General features: G+C 39.5%; 2 protein-coding genes across 2 annotated transcripts in view; both read right to left on the bottom strand.

The window, feature by feature from the left end:
- The window catches only part of LOC127511452 (uncharacterized), a 332,174-nt gene that overhangs the window by 133,830 nt on the left and 180,280 nt on the right, over positions 1-18,064 (bottom strand). The window lies entirely within an intron of this gene.
- The window catches only part of LOC127511103 (gastrula zinc finger protein XlCGF57.1-like), a 125,721-nt gene that overhangs the window by 31,726 nt on the left and 75,931 nt on the right, over positions 1-18,064 (bottom strand). The window lies entirely within an intron of this gene.

The raw sequence follows: 18,064 nt of genomic DNA, 5'->3' as shown, positions 1-18,064 counted from the left end.
GTTTTGATGCTCGTTTGACAGTCCTGTGTCTGCCTCTTTTGATTGTGTCCAGATGTGAAAGCCACTCTCAGTGTAGTGCTACACTTCAGTGTGCATCTCAAATGTTGCCATATCTTGGTTTTTATGGTGCCATTTTCCAGTTCTGGTTCTCACATAGTTTGGCAGCTCCACTCCAAATGCCTGCACAACATGCTCCAGCACCAGGAAACTTCCCACAATCTTCTATCCCAGGGGCATGGTCATTTTCCACACAACCAGGCTCCATGGCCTTTAGCCTCTTGACGAACTTGTTAAGATTCTCTTTGTACTCCGAGGTCAACCAGGTCAAAATCAGCTTGTATATACCAGGCAATCTTGTTCAAATGAAACCTTACTGTTTCTTTTTAATTTAGATAAACATAAATATGTGTCTCTCTGCAAGATTGGGACTAAATCCTTTTACACTGACCACTGTATTGAGTCTCTTAGCACTTCAACAAACCTATTGTAGGGCAGCTGCTTTGAGCCACAGGCCTCATCGTGGCTTTACGTGTTTAAACAAGAATTCCATAAATAAGGATAAAAGAATGTGAAGCAAAGTCTCTTGTCACATGTTGCTTGTGTCTTGTGAGGTCTTTTGTTACTTCCCTTTTCCTGTGGAATTGTTACCACTTCTATGGATGGCTTCACTTTCGAAGCTCTGGTAACCGTCTGTCAAGTAGGCAGGTATATCTTTATTGTAGAACTGTGAACAATTGTATTGTCTCATCCTTTGGCCTTGCGTCCAGGCTTGACCATTGTTGTAGTTAATGGCAGGCATAAAAGGATTTGTTTGTGAAAACATTTGTATGCATTTTTCATCAGGCACTAATTTACAGACTCTAATTAAGCTACGCAAGTTGCGGGGTTCACTTGTTTAAGCTGCAATGGAGGCAAAACAGATCCGAGAGAAATTTAAAAATGGAGAATTAAAAACAAAACAAAAGGAAGGAAAGGTAGTTAACTAGGAAGAATCCAGTGCAGGGTATGCGATATGTAACAGGTAGGTCTTTCAATGTTGCCTGGCACATGGTTTCTCCTACAATTGTTGGTAACTGCACAGATCTCAGACTGCCTGCCAGACATCTCAGCTTGGATGAAAGAACATCACCTGCAACTCAATCAAGCAAAGACAGAACTTCTCGTCTTCTCAGCCACTCCAGTGATCTAGTATAATTTCACCAACCAGCTAGGCCCATCAACAATATTTTCATCCTGTTCCACCAAAAATCTTTGGGTACTCTTTGATGGCCTTCTGAAGTGAATCGATGCATTTGTGTAAGACAAATATCCTTATTTAAAACTTTATAACTTTTAAGACAGCCATATGCATTCAACATACATCCAAAAAGCGTTAACTTCCATGATGTAGTACACAATGCCATGATGCTCTACACAATGACATGACGCGTTATAGCGCAGGACGTCATGGCGTAGTGTAGTACGTCATGTCATTTTAAGTCGCTTTGGATAAAAGCATCTGCTAAATGAATAAATGCAAACATAAGCTTGTTTGGTTAAATTATTGAATCAAAGTTGTCAACTATATGTGTTTATTTAAATTTAGATAAAATCAATTGATTGCAACCACTTACCTTAAAAAATTGAGTAAATTCAATGAACCATTTTTTATTGCGTGTATAAAAAAAATTTTTTTATTTGAGCTAATGCACAGCACTTCAAAGGTCCAAAAGATCCTGCAGGTGCACGATTGAAAAGTCTCCCAGAACTAGATCCAGAAGTGACTCATTCTGGAGATCTGGCAGGAAGTCTAGGGGAAAAAAAACAAATATTCGTTTGACGTTCCATTTAGTGACAGACAATAGAGGGCAATTAAGACAAAATAGCCCAAACAACACTTACCCAGCAGCCCATTCAAGAAGTCTTCTGGAAAAGTGCTTTCCATCTCTGGGGTGCCCTCTGTATAAAGTAATAATAATAGTAAATAAATAAAATTCAAATTGAAACAACATTAAAAGACTGCATTCAAAAAAATTAAAATGACCCAAATGACAGCTGAACTGTTAGTGCTTTTAATTTCTCCATGGTCACCAACCACTCCATGTCCCGTGTCAGCTTCTTGACTCTCTCAGACTAAAACAATGCAAAATTCCAGTTACCAAATGATGTAGATCACTGAAAATGTCTCTGTCGTTGTTGTATGTCACGTTAATTGTATCTTATTAATTAGGTTTGAAACATTTTTTATGATTACTTACTTTTAATTCTTTGTGACCCTTCTTAAAGTGGATCTCATTGCGAGAGAACTTCTGGAAGCAAACAGGGCATTTCCTTCCTCTCTGTTTCACCCTTCCTCTGGCCCAGTTTAGGAGAATCCTCCACTCTTCTTTGTTCAGCATCTTGTGAAACAAGTGCAAGTGCTGTCCGAAGTTGATCAGGCTGGTGGGACACAGTGGGCAGTGTTTTTTTGTAAATTTCAGGCACACAAAAGTCTCAGCAAATCAACTTAACTTTACTTAAGGTACAACGGGCTAAAGGCACACTGGGGTAAAAGGCGCATTTGACTTTATTCTTTTCTAAACCACTAGATTGCACAAATCAATTTTTAAAGTCAGGCCACTCAATAGTAAAATGATCAAATCGTAGATGTCGCAATGCAGGGTAGTCTCTCTTACAACCAAAACATACCTCAGAGAGCTACAAAATGAGCTCTAAGCAAAACAGAGTATTTATTCAGCAAAATTGTACTGTACATATTCATTTTTAATTGAACAAAGACTCTCAAAAATGACTGGATAAACAGATGAACAGATTATCATAAGGCCTCCTACTTCCTTTTATCATATATGTACACTTTCCAGTTCATCTTCATCCACCTTGGTCTTCTTCAACATCCCATAATATGCCCACCTAACATACATAAATATTTTTTAATTGGAAACATTTTATCTGACTCCCTAAACTCTCCTCAGGACTACTGACCTTGACTGCAGGAAGAGGCATTATTCACAAGTTGCTTCTGTCATGGCAAATTCGATGTCTCTTTGTCCCTTCAGATCTGGTCTCAAAGAAAAACTCTCAGACTCTTCCAAGAGTCCTGGTGGCCATGACAGAAGGTATGGAGGTAACGGCCGATCTCTTGGATCTTCCGTTCCGTCTGCCCATTCGATTGAGGATGGTATCCTGATGACAGGCTGACGGTCACACCTAGGAGCGAGAAGAATGCTTTCCACACTCGAGAGATGAACTGGGATCCCCTGTCCGACACGATGTCCTCCGGGATTCCGAAGTATCGGAATATGTGATTGAACATAAGTTCTGGAATACGGAGGGGGCGTTGACTAGGCCATACGGCATTACCAGGTATTTGTAGTGTCCAGTGGGAATGACGAAGGCGGTCTTCCACTCGTCCCCCTCACGTATCCGGATGAGGTTGTATGCGCTGCGGAGGTCCAACTTGGTGAAGACAGTGGCACCACGGAGATGTTCCAGGGCCGCTGGGACGAGAGGAAGGGGGTACTGAACTTGATGGTGATGGAGTTTAATGCCCAGTAGTCTATACAAGGCCGCAAGCCTCCGTCCTTTTTCGCCACGAAGAAGAAGCTGGACGCAGCAGGGGAAGTCGATGGATGGATGTAGCCTTGAGTCAGAGCCTCCTTGATGTACTCCTCCATGGCCTTCTCCTCCGGGATGGACAGGGGATAAATCTTTCCCCTGGGCACTGACTCACCCAGAAGCAGATCAATGGCGTAGTCCCATGGCTGGTGGCAGCTTGGAGGCTTTTCTTGGGCAGAAAATGTCACTGAAGGGGGCGTAACTAGAGGGAATGTCCACTGGACGTCTCTCGATGGGACTCTCGATGGATGTGGTACAGACAGGAAGATGACTGGATCTTGGATTGCGTGGAACAGGCAACGCAGAGAAACAGTCAGGGAAGCAGGTGTCGCCCCACTTCAGGACTTTGCCAGTCCTCCAGGAGATGATGGGGTTGTGCTGCTCCAACCACAGACGCCCTAGGATCACGTCAGCGGTGGATCCCTCCAGAACCAGCAAATGAATGTTCTCCACATGAAGTATTCCGACTTGAAGCTGTAGTGGTCCAACACTACGACTGGCATGTCTTCTGCTGACGGGTTTTCTGGTTATTTTTTTTTTTTTTTTTTTTTTTTTTTTTTTTTTTTTTTTATTATGCAAACAGATAATTACAATATTTACAGAAAAGAAATTAAATGCAAAATACAAAGACCAACAAAACATACATAACCGCCAGTATGATTTGGGTATGTGTGTGTGTGTGTGTGTGTGTGTGTGTGTGTGTGTGTGTGGGAGTGGAAATATATGAATAAAGGAGCATGTAGGAAAGTACAACAGACATAACCAGAATTAAGAAAAAATATATATCAAAAAGGAGGAAACAATGATGAAGATAATAATAGTATCACACGCAAAAAATGAGGAAGGTGACAATAGCAACAGTATTAATAATAAATAATAATAATAATAATAATAATAATAATGATAAATCCAATTAATAAGAAATGACAAATAGTAATAATAGTATTAGCAGTAGTAGTAATGATAAATATTAAGAAATATACTCATTTCATCCGGAATGAGGGGGAGGTTAAAGGATCAGGAAGAGGAAAAATAAAGATAACAGTAATAGCAATAATGATAATAATATTAATAATGGTAATATTGATACAGCCATTAATAGTAATGATAATAGTAGTAGTTGCAATGGCAGTGATAATAATAATAATAATAGTATTAATAATGGTAATATTGATACAGCTATTAATAATAAGATATTATAAAGCTGCCTCTATTCCACTCATGGCCATGGCATAGGATAGACCCCCGTCAGTGTCATGTTGCAACGAGCTATCAAGGTGCGGTGCTGTGGGGCCGAGGGTCCCAAAATCCATCCCCAGCCGTCCCACACATGCCACTCTTACCCTGTCTGTGTTTTTTTTTTCTTTTTTTTTTAAAATAAATATGGCTGCTTTCATTGTTATACTCATAATATGTTTGTCAATTAGTGTATAATGCATTAAAAAAGCATGGCGTGCAGCATGGAATCAGCCCAGTGCAAAGCCTAGGCCGCCACGCCCACGCCACACTTACCCTATGTGTGTGCATTTTTTTTTTTTTTTTTTTTTCCCCTTCCTGCTTTAAACTTATTTTATGTTCCAAATGAATGTGTGTGTGCACCTCATCTAATATGTGAAGCATTAAAACAGCGAGACAAGTGCTGAGCCAGCCAGAGACAAGAAATCCCAGGTGAAAGTACAAGCTGGAAGGCGAAAGCCCAAGGCCCCCGGTCCCACATCACACCCACCCACACCTAATCAAAACTGCACATGTCAGGGACTAGTATGCCACAGCCAACCAGGGTCCAGAAACAGCAAAAAAAAAAAAAAAAAAAAAAAAAGAGGAGAGAGAGAGATTTAAATGTAATCTTATAAGTATTTTATTTATATTTGATATTAGTCGGTGTTGCTACCTCTTCCTGACCCCCCTCCCCCCAATCATGTGTGAATATTGATGGTGTACCATTGAGGATGGCTTCAGATAAAGAAGGTCGGTGGATTCATGACTGTAGGAAGTTAAAGAGAGATGACCAAGAAGGGTGTAATTCTGATGTATTATTTTGAGTGGAGGTAGACAAGTTTTCCATGGAGATGTACTCTATTAGTAAATTTTTCCAAGTTGTAATGTGTATGGTGTTCCTTGATTTCCAGTTCATGAGGATAGTTTTCTTGGCGATAGTTAGAGCCACTAGGAGTAATTGACTGTTTGTACTGTTTAAATTGATTATGGATATGTCACCTAATATACAGAGGGAGGGAGACAGTGGGATGTGACATCCCATAAGGTTGGATAGTGAGTCAGTAACGTTTTCCCAGAATTTTTTAACTGAGGTGCAATCCCAAATAGCGTGTAAATAGGTGTCTGGAGTGTTTTGTGTGCAATGTGAGCATGTTTCTGAAGAAAAACCCATTTTAAATAATTTCCGTCCAGTTAGGTGAAATCTATGAAGTACTTTATACTGTATAAGTTGTAAGTTGGCGTTTTTTGTCATGAAGTAGATATTTTTACAGATTTGTGTCCAGAAAGCGGCATTGGGAGCAATGGATAAGTCTGATTCCCATTTTGCATTGGGTAGGCTTAATGTATTGTCTGATTTGGATATTATTTTATATATTTTGGAGAGTAGTTTTTTTGGGGAGGTTATATTAATTAGCTCTGAGATTGGAGGGGGAAGATCTAGATTAATTGTCTGAGTGTCGATTTTTGATTGAATAGATGATTTGATTTGTAAATATTCCAAAAAACAATTACTCCCAATGCCGTATTTCTGGACCAAGTGGGAAAATGGTGCCACGTTGTCATTAAGCAGGATGTGTTGAAGTTGTGTGATGCCCTTATCTACCCATGTGCGTAAGTTGAGTGGCTTCTTGTTAACCATAAAATCTGGGTTATTCCAGATCGGGGTGTATTTAGATGGTGCAAGAGGGGTGTTCGTGATTTGATGAAATTTCCACCAGGCTGTCAGAGCTGCGGCTATTGTCGGTGTTTTAAAACAGTGATGCTTTTTGATTGTCTGATTATAGAAAGGTAATTCTGAAATGTTAATGTCTTTACAAATTGACTGTTCAACATCTTGCCATGTGCTTTCTGATGGGTTTGGGTGAATCCATTTGTATATATTTTGGAGCTGATTGGCCAAAAAGTAGTGGTAGAAATGTGGTGCTTCCAGTCCTCCTTGTGTTTTTGGTTTCTGTAGTGTAGTTAATTTAATTCTTGGGGTCTTATTTTTCCAATAGAATTTAGTGACGATTGAATCTAGTGATTTAAACCAGGTGAGGGTGGGTAGTGCCGGAGTCATTGTAAATAAATAGTTTAATTTAGGGAGTATAGTCATTTTAATTACTGATATTCTGCCCATAATGGATAGTGGTAAATTCATCCAGCGATGAAGGTCATCATTTATTGTTTTAAGTAATGGAGTAAAGTTGAGTCCAAATAGCTCTGACAGCCTGGGGGAAACATTAATACCTAAGTATGTGATATAGTTGGTGCACAAAGGAATAGGTGGTGTCTGGGATGTCACATCCAAGCTGTTGGAATGTAATGAGAGTATGGCAGATTTACTCCAGTTGATTGAGTATTCAGAGATATTAGAGAATGAATCAATGAGTTTAATAGTTTCTTGTAATGATGATGGTGGGTCTTGTAAATATAGTAATATATCGTCAGCGTAAAGACTAATTTTGTGGTGCATGTTTAGTGTTTGAATTCCTTTAATGTAGCTGTTTTGACGGATAGCTGCTGCTAGTGGCTCAATGAAAATGGTGAATAATGAAGGGGAGAGTGGGCATCCTTGTCTAGTCCCCCGTTGCAGTGTGAAGATATGTGATGTTAGTCCATTGGTGATGACAGTGGCTGAAGGTGATGTATACAGAATTTTGATCCAATTAATGAATGACTCCCCAAAACCAAACCTCTCTAATGTGGAAAACAGGAATTTCCAATTGACCCTATCAAAAGCTTTTTCTGCATCGAGAGTAACTATGATGGTTTTGGTTTTCTGAGTTGATGAATAATGCATTAAGTTAAAAAGTCTGCGTGTGTTGTTGGATGAAAGTCTACCTTTGATGAAACCGGTTTGATCTGGATGGATTATAAATGGTGTGACTTTTTCAATTCTATGTGCTAGTGCTTTGGCTATGATTTTAATGTCTACATTGATTAGGGAAATCGGACGATAACTTGACGGTAATGTTGGGTCTTTATTTGGTTTAAGAAGGAGTGAAATTGTGGCTGTGTTCATATTATCTGGGAGTTTTGATTTTTGTTTTGATTCAGTAATCATACGGATGAAGAGTGGTGATAAAATGGACCAAAAGTGTTTATAGAACTCAGCAGGGAATCCGTCGGGGCCTGGTGCTTTATTGTTTGGCATGAGTTTGAGGGCATTAAAAAGTTCATGTTCTGATAAGGGAGAATCCAGAGTATTTATTTGATGTTTACTGAGTTGAGGTAAGTTGATACTGTTGAGAAATGAGTCAATGTCTTTCTGATCTGGGTCTTTATTGGAGGAATATAATTTACTGTAAAAATTTTGAAAGATTTGATTTATTTCTTCTGGTGAGTTGGTGGATTTCCCTGCTGTGTCTGTAATCAGTGGTATTGTAGCTTTTTCCTTATTTTGTTTGATTTGATTTGCCAAATATTTACTAGATTTGTTACTATGATGAAAGTTTTCTTGTCTTAGCCTATGAATTAGGAATTGTGTATGTTTATTGATTAATTCATTCAATTTGAGTTTATATTTTCTTAATGAATCCTGTGTTTCTTCTGTTGGGTTATTTATGTTAATGTCTTCTAGTTGTTTAATTTTTTGTTCCAATTCTACTTGTTGATCCTTTTCTTTCCTTTTTTTGTAAACGGAGAATGAAATTATTTTTCCTCTTAGTACGGCTTTCCCTGTTTCCCACAGAAGAGATGGAGATGTTTCCGGGGAGTCATTCATCTCTAGAAAGCATGCCCACTCTCTTTTGAAATAACTGTCAAAATCATGGTCTTTCAGAAGAGATGTGTTAAATCGCCATCTGGTAGTGGGTTTATGTTGACTAGTTGTGTTCCATTTTAATGTTACCGGGGCATGATCACTAATGACTATTGGATGGATCTTCGATTCAGAAATATTTGATATGATAGAATTACTAGTGAGAAAGAAGTCAATGCGGGAATATGAGTGGTGTACTGGTGAGAAAAATGAGTATTCTTTACTGTTAGGATGCTGTAGACGCCAACTATCGCCAAGACCAAAATCACTCATGAACTGTTTTATGGTTTCTGCAGATTTCCAAATGCGTTTATTGCCTAAACTATTACATCTATCTATTGTTGGATCTAGAACTGTATTGAAATCACCTGCGATTATGACTGGACAATTAGAAAAATTTGAAATTGAGGAGAAAAAGGTCTGGAAAAAGGATGGGTCATCTGTGTTTGGGCCATATAAGTTGCCTATTGTGACTGGGCTATTATTAATGGAGATGTTTATGATAATGAAACGTCCTTCAGGGTCTGTAATGGTGATATTATGAACAAAAGAGATTTTTTTATTTATTAGAATGCATACTCCTCTTTGTTTTGTGTTGTAGTGAGCAGAGAATAAATGACTGTAATTTGATGATTTAATTTTGTTATAATCTGATTCTGATAAATGCGTTTCTTGCAGGAGACATATGTCAGCTTGTAATTTATTTAAATGACTAAAAACTTTGACCTTCTTTGTCTGAGAACCAAATCCACGAACGTTCCAGGTTACAAAGGTGATAGATGACATGTTTTAGTGAAAAATAGACAAATGTACATGTGTGGGCCTGTTAGTACTGTATATGTATACATGTGAGTGTATGTACTCGAGTGGGTGTAGTAGTGTATATGTGTGTGTGCATAACAATGCAATGTTGTTGGCAGACTAACAAAAATACAGAAACACAACTGACAGAGTATACACAGCAGAACAGCAACAACAAAACAGAAACCATTAAATACAAACATATGGTGGAACATGGGAAGGGGGACACGAGACCTAGGTGCAAAAGTAGGAGCACATCTAATAGATTAACGAAACAAAGAAAGAAGTGAGTGTGTTTAGTTCAGTTTATGATTATGGCAGTTATTGACTCAGGAATAGAAGTGAAGTGTTCAGAAAAGCCAGGGAGTAATGTCCTTATCGCGATATAGTTGTCCATCTATGTATAATTTGTCCACTGTAATGATTGCCTTTTTTCCTTCATTTATTTTTTGTTTCCTGATTGGAAAGAGTTGTTTCCGGCGTTCGAGAATGTCCTTTGGATATTGTTCATTGAGTCCATAGTTTGTGCCTTTGAGTTGTCTGCCTTGCCTCTGAACCAGTTCTTTGTGTTTATAGTGTTCGAATTTTGCGATGATCGCTCGTGGTCGACTGTTGTTGTTTTTGGATCTGATACGGTGAACACGGTGAAAGGTGATGCTCTGTACTGTTTCCGCTGGTAATTTGAGTTGTTTTATCATGAAGTCCTTGACTGATTTTTCGGGGTCGTCTGGAGTTTGTTCTGGGATGCCTGTAAAAACTAAATTGTCCCTCATGCTGCGCGATTGCAAGTCCAAAATGTTTTCTTTCATGGTTTTATTTTCGGCGACAACGGAAGTGAGTTGAATGGTAAGTGCTTGAACGGAGTCCTTTAAAAAGTTGTTTTCTTTAGTAAGAGTGTCTATCTGTTCTTGGCTGAATTCTAAACTGTGCCGCAATTCCTGGAATTCCTTGTGTATGACTTCAATAAGTGCAATCCTTGTATCAAGTCCGGTGAGTTTATTTTCAATTGAGAGCAAGATGTCGCTTACCTCGGTGCAGCACGGCGGTTTGGGTGATGTGGATGGTGTTGTACTTGGGCTGAAAGGTGAATCGGGACGAGGTCTCTTGGAGTTTGGAGTGGGGTTACCTTTACTTTTTTTGTTGTGATCTGGTTTGTCCCTGTTCATGGTGCAGCAGAATGTGTTGTAGTGCGCGTCGATATATGCTTCGAGATGATCCAGGTTGTATAATATTATAATCCGGTTTTGAAAAAACGGAGAAAAAAAGACGAAATGAGAGAAGTGTGGAAAGGGGGGGGGGGGAATCGAGAGAAAAAACAGAACAAAACAAAACAAAACGAATTGTTGTAGGTATTTCAGTTGGAGTTGTTTTTACAATCTAGCAGACGGGAGCTGCCATCTTAGATCTCGCACCGGGTCTCGTGAGGTCTCGCGTTACTCAGCCATCACTCCGCGTTACTCAGCCATCAACTCTTCCTCTTCTCCCGGGTTTTCTGGTTATTGAGTGAATCTGGTAGGTTGATGGCGTTGTCTTGGTCTGGAGGTTGAGCTGAGGGCAGAGGGCGCCGGAGATGAAATTTCCTGCTGACCAAGAATCGAGGAGTGCGGTAGTTTTACAATAGTGGTGAGTGGTTTCAGCGTGTTAGGAGAGGGAAAGATGGCACTCACCATGGGACGAGGAGGACGAGTTGGGCATGCAGAGATTACATGCCCAGGAGAACCACAATACAAGCACAGATTCTGGGTCAGCCTTCTCTGCCGTTCGGTGGGAGTCAGACGAGTTGATTCTATTTGCATGGGTTCGTTGGCTGGTTCTAGGGGGCTGACGGATTCTGGTCGGCAGAGGAAGGTGTGACTGGCCCTGGTGCTCTTCGAGGCATGACTGCATACGAGTGGCGAAGCGGATTGAGAGCTGGATAAACCGTTCAAGGCCGATGGTATCCTCGTATGCAGCGAGATGCAACCGCACTCGAGGATCCAATCCCTGTCGATACGTTGTAAGTAGCGCTTGTTCATTCCATCCACTTCTGGCAGCGAGAGTTCTGAATTGCAGAGCATACTCATTCACAGACATTTTTCTTTGCTTCAAATTATAAAGTTTCTCACCAATGGAAGAGTCAAAGGCAGGTTCTCCAAACACTTCCTTGAAGTGGTCGACGAAGCTGGAGTACGACTGAATCACAGGGTTATTTTGGGACCAAATGGAATCGGCCCATTGAAGCGCTTTGCCATGTAATTGTTAAATTAAAAACACTACCTTTGAGTGTTCGGTGGGAAATAAGTGCGGTTGCATCTCCAGGGCCAGCGAGCATTGCAGGAGGAATCCGTTGCAATCCTCCGCCGAACCAGAGAAGGGCGCCGGTTTGGCCATGGGACTGGCGTAAACAGGTGGTGAGGAAGCGGTGGCGGTGTTCCCGGAAGTGCTGGCTGGTGGAGGTGACGAGTGAATGGGGAATGTGTGACGCAAAGCATCAACCAGGTCCTGGAACGGGTCGGGATGGCTCATGCTTGTGTTCCGCTGTTATGGTCCGGTCTTCTGTTACAATATGGACGGGCCGGAGACAGAAGATCACAGATGAGGTAGTTTATTTGAACACAAGTAGAGGTACAGGTGACAACAGGTGAGTAGCAGATGCAGTGGTAGTGATAGATGAATGATAGAATGTTAACACTGTCCTATGTGGATTGCAGGATGGATGCTGGATGATAGCAGTAGCAACGTGGAGACGAGGAAGACTGACGACACTCACACACGGACTGGAGACACAAGAGGTAACTCGGAGACACAGGATACAGGTAAGTAGTACTGGGAGTCCTTGAGGTAAGCAAGAGGTAAGTTCCTTGTTGCGAATGAGACCGGACAATGAGAGTGAGTGTGTGAGTGTCTTATATGCTGGTGCTGATTGGTGAGCTGATGAGGTGCAGGTGTGCGTGATCAATACTCAGGAGATGGAGTGCGCTGTGACTGGTGGGTGTTGGAGCCTGGCGTGTCTGTGACAGCCTCTTCTCCTTTCTGCAGCCATATCCTTATCTTTCTTGCTCTCACTTGTTGCACAGTCCAGTTGCTTTCAGTTAGTATGTCAAGGCAGCCGTCCCAGAAGTCATCTGGGGTCATCTGGAAATTGAACACTTAACCGCATTAATCAAATTTATAAATCCTTTATAAATTCTCGAAGTCTCATCTGGTTGATAACAGCAGTTTCCCCATGCTATTTTAATAAAGCAAGTTCTTCTTTGCAGAAAACAGCAAGCATTTTTCTCTTCTTTGCAGAATGCAGAAAATAGCAGCCTTTCAGTATGTCTGGGCCTTGTCTTCAGTCCCATATATACTATAGTATTTTAATCGCTCGTTATATTGATCCCTATTCTCTCAAACCTTTTAGGGTTAAACCAACGAGTCTTATTGTTGTAAAATCTGTATAAAATGTCTGTTAAAAATGTCTGTTTAACTTGGTCACTCAATCTTGCTCATTCAACACAATGCACAAGTTATTTTAATTAACACAATCCAAAAATCTCACAATCTCTGCAATGGATCAAATTTCAAACCGTCTCTCAAGGGATAACAAGATACAAATTTCAGGTGTCTACATATGACAGGTCAGTAATACAGTTATAAAACCCACATCTAGCATATCTCTATTTTTTTTTATCTATCAGATATTTGATATTTGTATAATCCTTTTTGTCAGTTATTTGGATTTCCTCAGGGAACTGCACAAACCACTTATACTAGGGAGAAAACTTCAGTGTTTTTGGTGGCCACCAGTTTGTGCAATCCTCCGGATCAATCCCTGTTAGCAGGCCTGCTTATTAATTTAATTCCCTATGGACCGGTCAACTAACGTTTATGTTATTATTTTCTTTCAGGGTTATTTCTTATCAATTCTTGTTGGTGTTTTCTTGGTAATTGTTCAGTTGGCCTACTTTTAATTCTAACTAGTTTAGCTTTTTTCTTCAATCCCACATAAGTACTTGTTTTTCCATTTCTCTTAGTACTTAAGCTGTTTTTGAATATGGTTTTTGAGAGGTTTGTCTATGGCTTCCCATTTACTTTTTTTTTTTTAATGCTCGTTTCATCAGTGTACCTAAATATTTTAAGTGGCATCCTCTACATACAAAGTGTAATGTGGAATTGAATTTGGAATTCGAAACTTAACTTTTTCAGCCTGCATTGCTGCCCCTTGTGGACCTATTGTTATATTATGGAATTAACAGGACCTTCTGCCCCTTTTGTGTCATTTAGCCTCTTCTTTTCGAGTTCTGGGTCCATTTCTAAATTGTCACAGCTCAAGGTCCTCATCCAAAATCAAAAATTTACCCTTACCGAACACCTCCAACTGTCCACAGTCAATCCATCAAGCTGAAGTGAAAAATCAGTGTTGGCTAAACAAGTCTAAAACACAAAAGACTGACATTTTTCGCCTTTTGGACAGCAAGAAAGACAAAATTTTCACCAGTGTTCAAAACGTACAACAACACAGCCTGGCAAACCAAACTTTTCCATCGGTTCAACATACCACCTCTGACAAGAGACCACTGCCACAATTGGCAAAACTCAACTCACCGAAAAACAAAAACCCCTGACTTGGAAAGGTCCCAAACATTGTAAATTGAATGAAATTCAGTTTTTGTGTTGCATACATTGGTCATGGAGTTGCCCTTTTATGTACTTTCCTCACTTGATAGTTGTTTTCTCTACATCTTTTCCCTAAATCTCCTAACCAGTATACATTAGCTCACAATCATTTACTTAACTCTTTGGTGGTCTTGCGTTGTATTTTAACCTTTGATGTCTGTCTTTTGCTTTCTCTGAAATCCATTTTTGCCAGCTCTTTTCTCAGGGCTTACTTCCCTTTCTTTATCCATTTATCAGTCCTTCCTATGTCTCACTCTAACTCCTTATATTGGACAGACTTGAATTAGATGTCTCTCTTTTCTTTAGGTTTTCTTTGTACGGCCTTGGTGTCTCTTTTCTTGACTCCCCCATGGCTTGATGCCTCCATTTTCCTTTCATCCTCATGCGTTCTATGTGCATCTGCTAACTTCTCCCTGTAATTTGATGTGCTTCTCTCTCTTTCTTCATTATCCTACATTACAGCTTGTGATTTCTGAATGATTTTAACTGGCTACTTCAAAAAGTAGTAAAAGGTCAAAGTTTTAGGCCGATGCATACAGCAGGAAATAGACTGGGGCGGGATTGTTACTTATGCGGGACTAGCTTGACATAAATAAGAGTTATTAGGCACAATAAGCCACAGGAAACAACTTATTGTGGTATTCGTGTCATCTGACACACCCGAAATGTGTGCACAGAAAAGCCGCCTCTTGGATAGCGTGCAATCCCAAATCCAGTCCTCCTTCACCGCCCTCCACACTCTAACGGTCAAAATACCTGTCTTGTTGAGTATTCATATAAGCTTATTAGGTTATGTCATTTTTGTTTTTAAATATATTTAAGGGTCAAATACATTTAGATGTCCACATCAATAGAAATTTACAAAAGTGATTTTATATACATAGAAAGCACATTAAATGCAAGTGAAATGTCTACTTTTTAAGTTTCAAATAAGTTTTGGGAGAATAAAATGTCAAAATGTGGGTGAAATAATGTTCCATTGTCATTCAGTGTAACACTTATATTTATGTAAAAATTGAAACAACATAGTCCGACCTGTACATATTAAAATATATAAAAGAATAATCGAGCATACTAAATTTTATTGCATTTTAAATAAGTAAAACTCTTGCTGACAAATGGGCAAAACCTAGGATAGTGGCAATTTTTAAAATGTAAATTACAAATAATTAGCATTTGGGGTAAAAGTAATTAGTCTTTAATATGGCGTAAATATCCCTGACAAGATTGCTACACTGAATGACATTTTAGTGTGTCTTCTGTAAATCATGGTAAAAATGAATATTTAATTTTTGCTCAGAAAAAAACAACAATTTAAACCTCTATGGTATGAATTATGTTCTAACTATGAATTAAACAGGGCCCATTCTGATGTATTGAAAAACAACAACAACAACAATTCAAAGCTGTATTATACTTATTGTTTTGATGCTTGAAAACCCTTTTTCGTCTCTGACCCTTAAATCAATATCGTATCGCATATTGCATATTTTTTTCTTCAATATCGTACAGCCCTACCTCTTTCTTCTACTCTTCCTGTTATGTGAGACATCTGTTTCTCTGAAGGGCCATAAGGTGGTCCATGGGGAGGCGATCTTTCCGTTTCCTTTTAATTTTTGTCAGTATATCTCCCTTTTACCTGTCTCCCTAATTTTAATGATTTTTTTTTCATCAATGATTCAGTTTCTCTGCACATAACCACGTCAAATTCAGCTTCCCTTATGTTTTTCAGCTTTTTGTCCTTTTTCCTTATTTTCTGGAGGCTGTCCTATAGTATCTCTGTGTAATTGATGTTTAGACCCTGGCATCTCTACAGGTCTTCTAATCTAAATGATCACTATATGTTTCACACCTTTTTAATAGGCTATACCTCTCTAATCCCAGCTTGCGTCTATTCTTAACTAGTTAACACTACGATGATCAGACAATATTAAGACATTTAATAAGTCTTACTTAGGTATTTTAAACTGGCAGTTCCTCTATTTCAGGTCCACTGGTGGGAATAATGTTGTTCAAAGTCTATGTTGGAATTTGTTCCCCACTTTCTGGTTTATATAACAGTCAGAACCAGAAAGGGTGAACTTTTTCTCTCTGTCTTCCTCCCTCTACACACACACACACACACACACACACACACACTTCTCTCCTCTCGCAGCCCCACCTTTACTGCACTCTCTAGTTTCCTTCTCTGTCAGAAGCAGCTACTCCCTTATCTTCACTGTTTTTACAGTGCAGGCTTAATCACACACTCGTAAAACAATCACACACCCGGGTTTTCACTTATGCAGTACTATACACCAGTTTTTGCAAAAAAAAGAATGGAAAAACAGAGCTTTCTCTATTACCTTTTCCTTAATTGTTTTGACTTATTAAGGGCTGCGTTCCCCTGTCTGGATCACAGCACTTACAGTCTGGAAAGTGTCCAAATAAACGACTGAGCCAATTTCTGAGAATGTTTTTAGTTTTTTCAACAGTTCTTTTACAATATTTTATGAATTTTTTTATGAATAAATGTTCTCCTTCTCTTTTTCTGGAAGCCCTCGCAGCCGAAGGTTCCAGCGCCTCAAGTATCGTTCCAGGTAAGCTAGCCGAGTTTCACTCATCTCAATTCGTTGCTCCCTGAGTTGTAACCGAGAAGCTAGGTGATCAACTTTAACTTTCACATCTTTAACTTTAAGTCCAAAGTCTTTTTCAGCCCCTCAATTTTCATAGCGTTAGCACTCACCAACTTCTCAAGGGAATCAGAGCACTCGTTGATCAGTGATGAAATTGATGATAACTTCTCGATCACATCTTCCAAAGTTTCAGTTTTCCCTTCATTAAAAGCAGGTTTAATTGGAGTGTCGGGAAAATGAGTTGAGCAAAGATCTACGGTATTTCCAATACCGGGATCAGAAAGTGCGTATTCGTGAATATATACAGACACATCCATCAGATTTTTTGCCCGTTCTTTGCGTTTTTCAGCACTTTTTGGCATGTTTAAGCCACAGTTACATCCTTAATATAAACACACATGGATTACGTACAGTAACCAGTTCAAAGCAGACAGTTTACGTGAATTATTGTATTTCTTTTCAGCAGAGCTACTAAAAGTTATCTTAACACGCCGCCATCTTGGAGCCTCCCACAAGCCTTGAGGAACGTGTAGTGTGGGTGTGCTTGTCCCTGCCTTTCCATTCGGAAGGGCTCATCCCTATGCCCTAATCCCTTCAAAGGGTTTACCCTCCAGAGTGAGAGCTTCGAAAGGATGAAGGGTGTAGGGGTCAAAAAAAAACTTTTTTTGGAAAGCACTTCTGCATCATCTTAATGAGACAATAAGGGAGGCGCCTTCGTCTTTTTCCCCTGGTTTAGCGTACTCTTTGTATTAATACGCATTAATTTATTGTAGTAACATTATAAGCTACTGCTACGTTAAATATAATGTATATTGTGTCTATGAATTTTAAACATTTGAATGGACTGATAAAGGGAGCTGTAAAGCATTTTTGTTGAAGTACAATGTCATTTTGACCATAATAATGTACCAAATCTAACTCGTATAGATATTACAGTAGTATAGAAAAATACTATACATTTTAGGTAAAATCGAACTCCGAGCCTCCTGTACCTATTCTGTGACACCAAACAACTTCCCTGTGCAAAGGATCATGGGGGCCCGAAGTGTCCATCACGTGGTGATGCGATCAACCATTTTTGGTTAATGAGGGGAAATGGTACATTCCATTGGTATAAAAAGGGATGAGTCTGACATCTAAGAAAGCGCGTCATTCGGGGTCTCAGAGTTTATGTCCTGGAGGTGAGAGCTACTGGTGGCAGTTGCATTTCAAACATTTTATGTTTAGAAGGGGTAATTTGACACCAGTGTAATTTACAGTGTGGCTGCAGACACGTTGAGCGGCATTGAGATTTAGGAGGCTCGAACCTTGTTGACCTGAGGAGTTGAAGTGGGGTAATTGTAGTAGCGAAAAGATACATATTTGTCACTATTGTGTCTTGTACATGCCTTTCTGTTTGTTTAATGTATGTTTGACTGACACTTTATGGGATGATTTTGTGCTCTCAACAGCCCAA

Source organism: Ctenopharyngodon idella, chromosome 4, assembly GCF_019924925.1.
Source record: "Ctenopharyngodon idella isolate HZGC_01 chromosome 4, HZGC01, whole genome shotgun sequence".
Lineage (NCBI taxonomy): Eukaryota > Metazoa > Chordata > Actinopteri > Cypriniformes > Xenocyprididae > Ctenopharyngodon > Ctenopharyngodon idella.
This window is presented reverse-complemented; position numbering and strand designations above follow the sequence as displayed.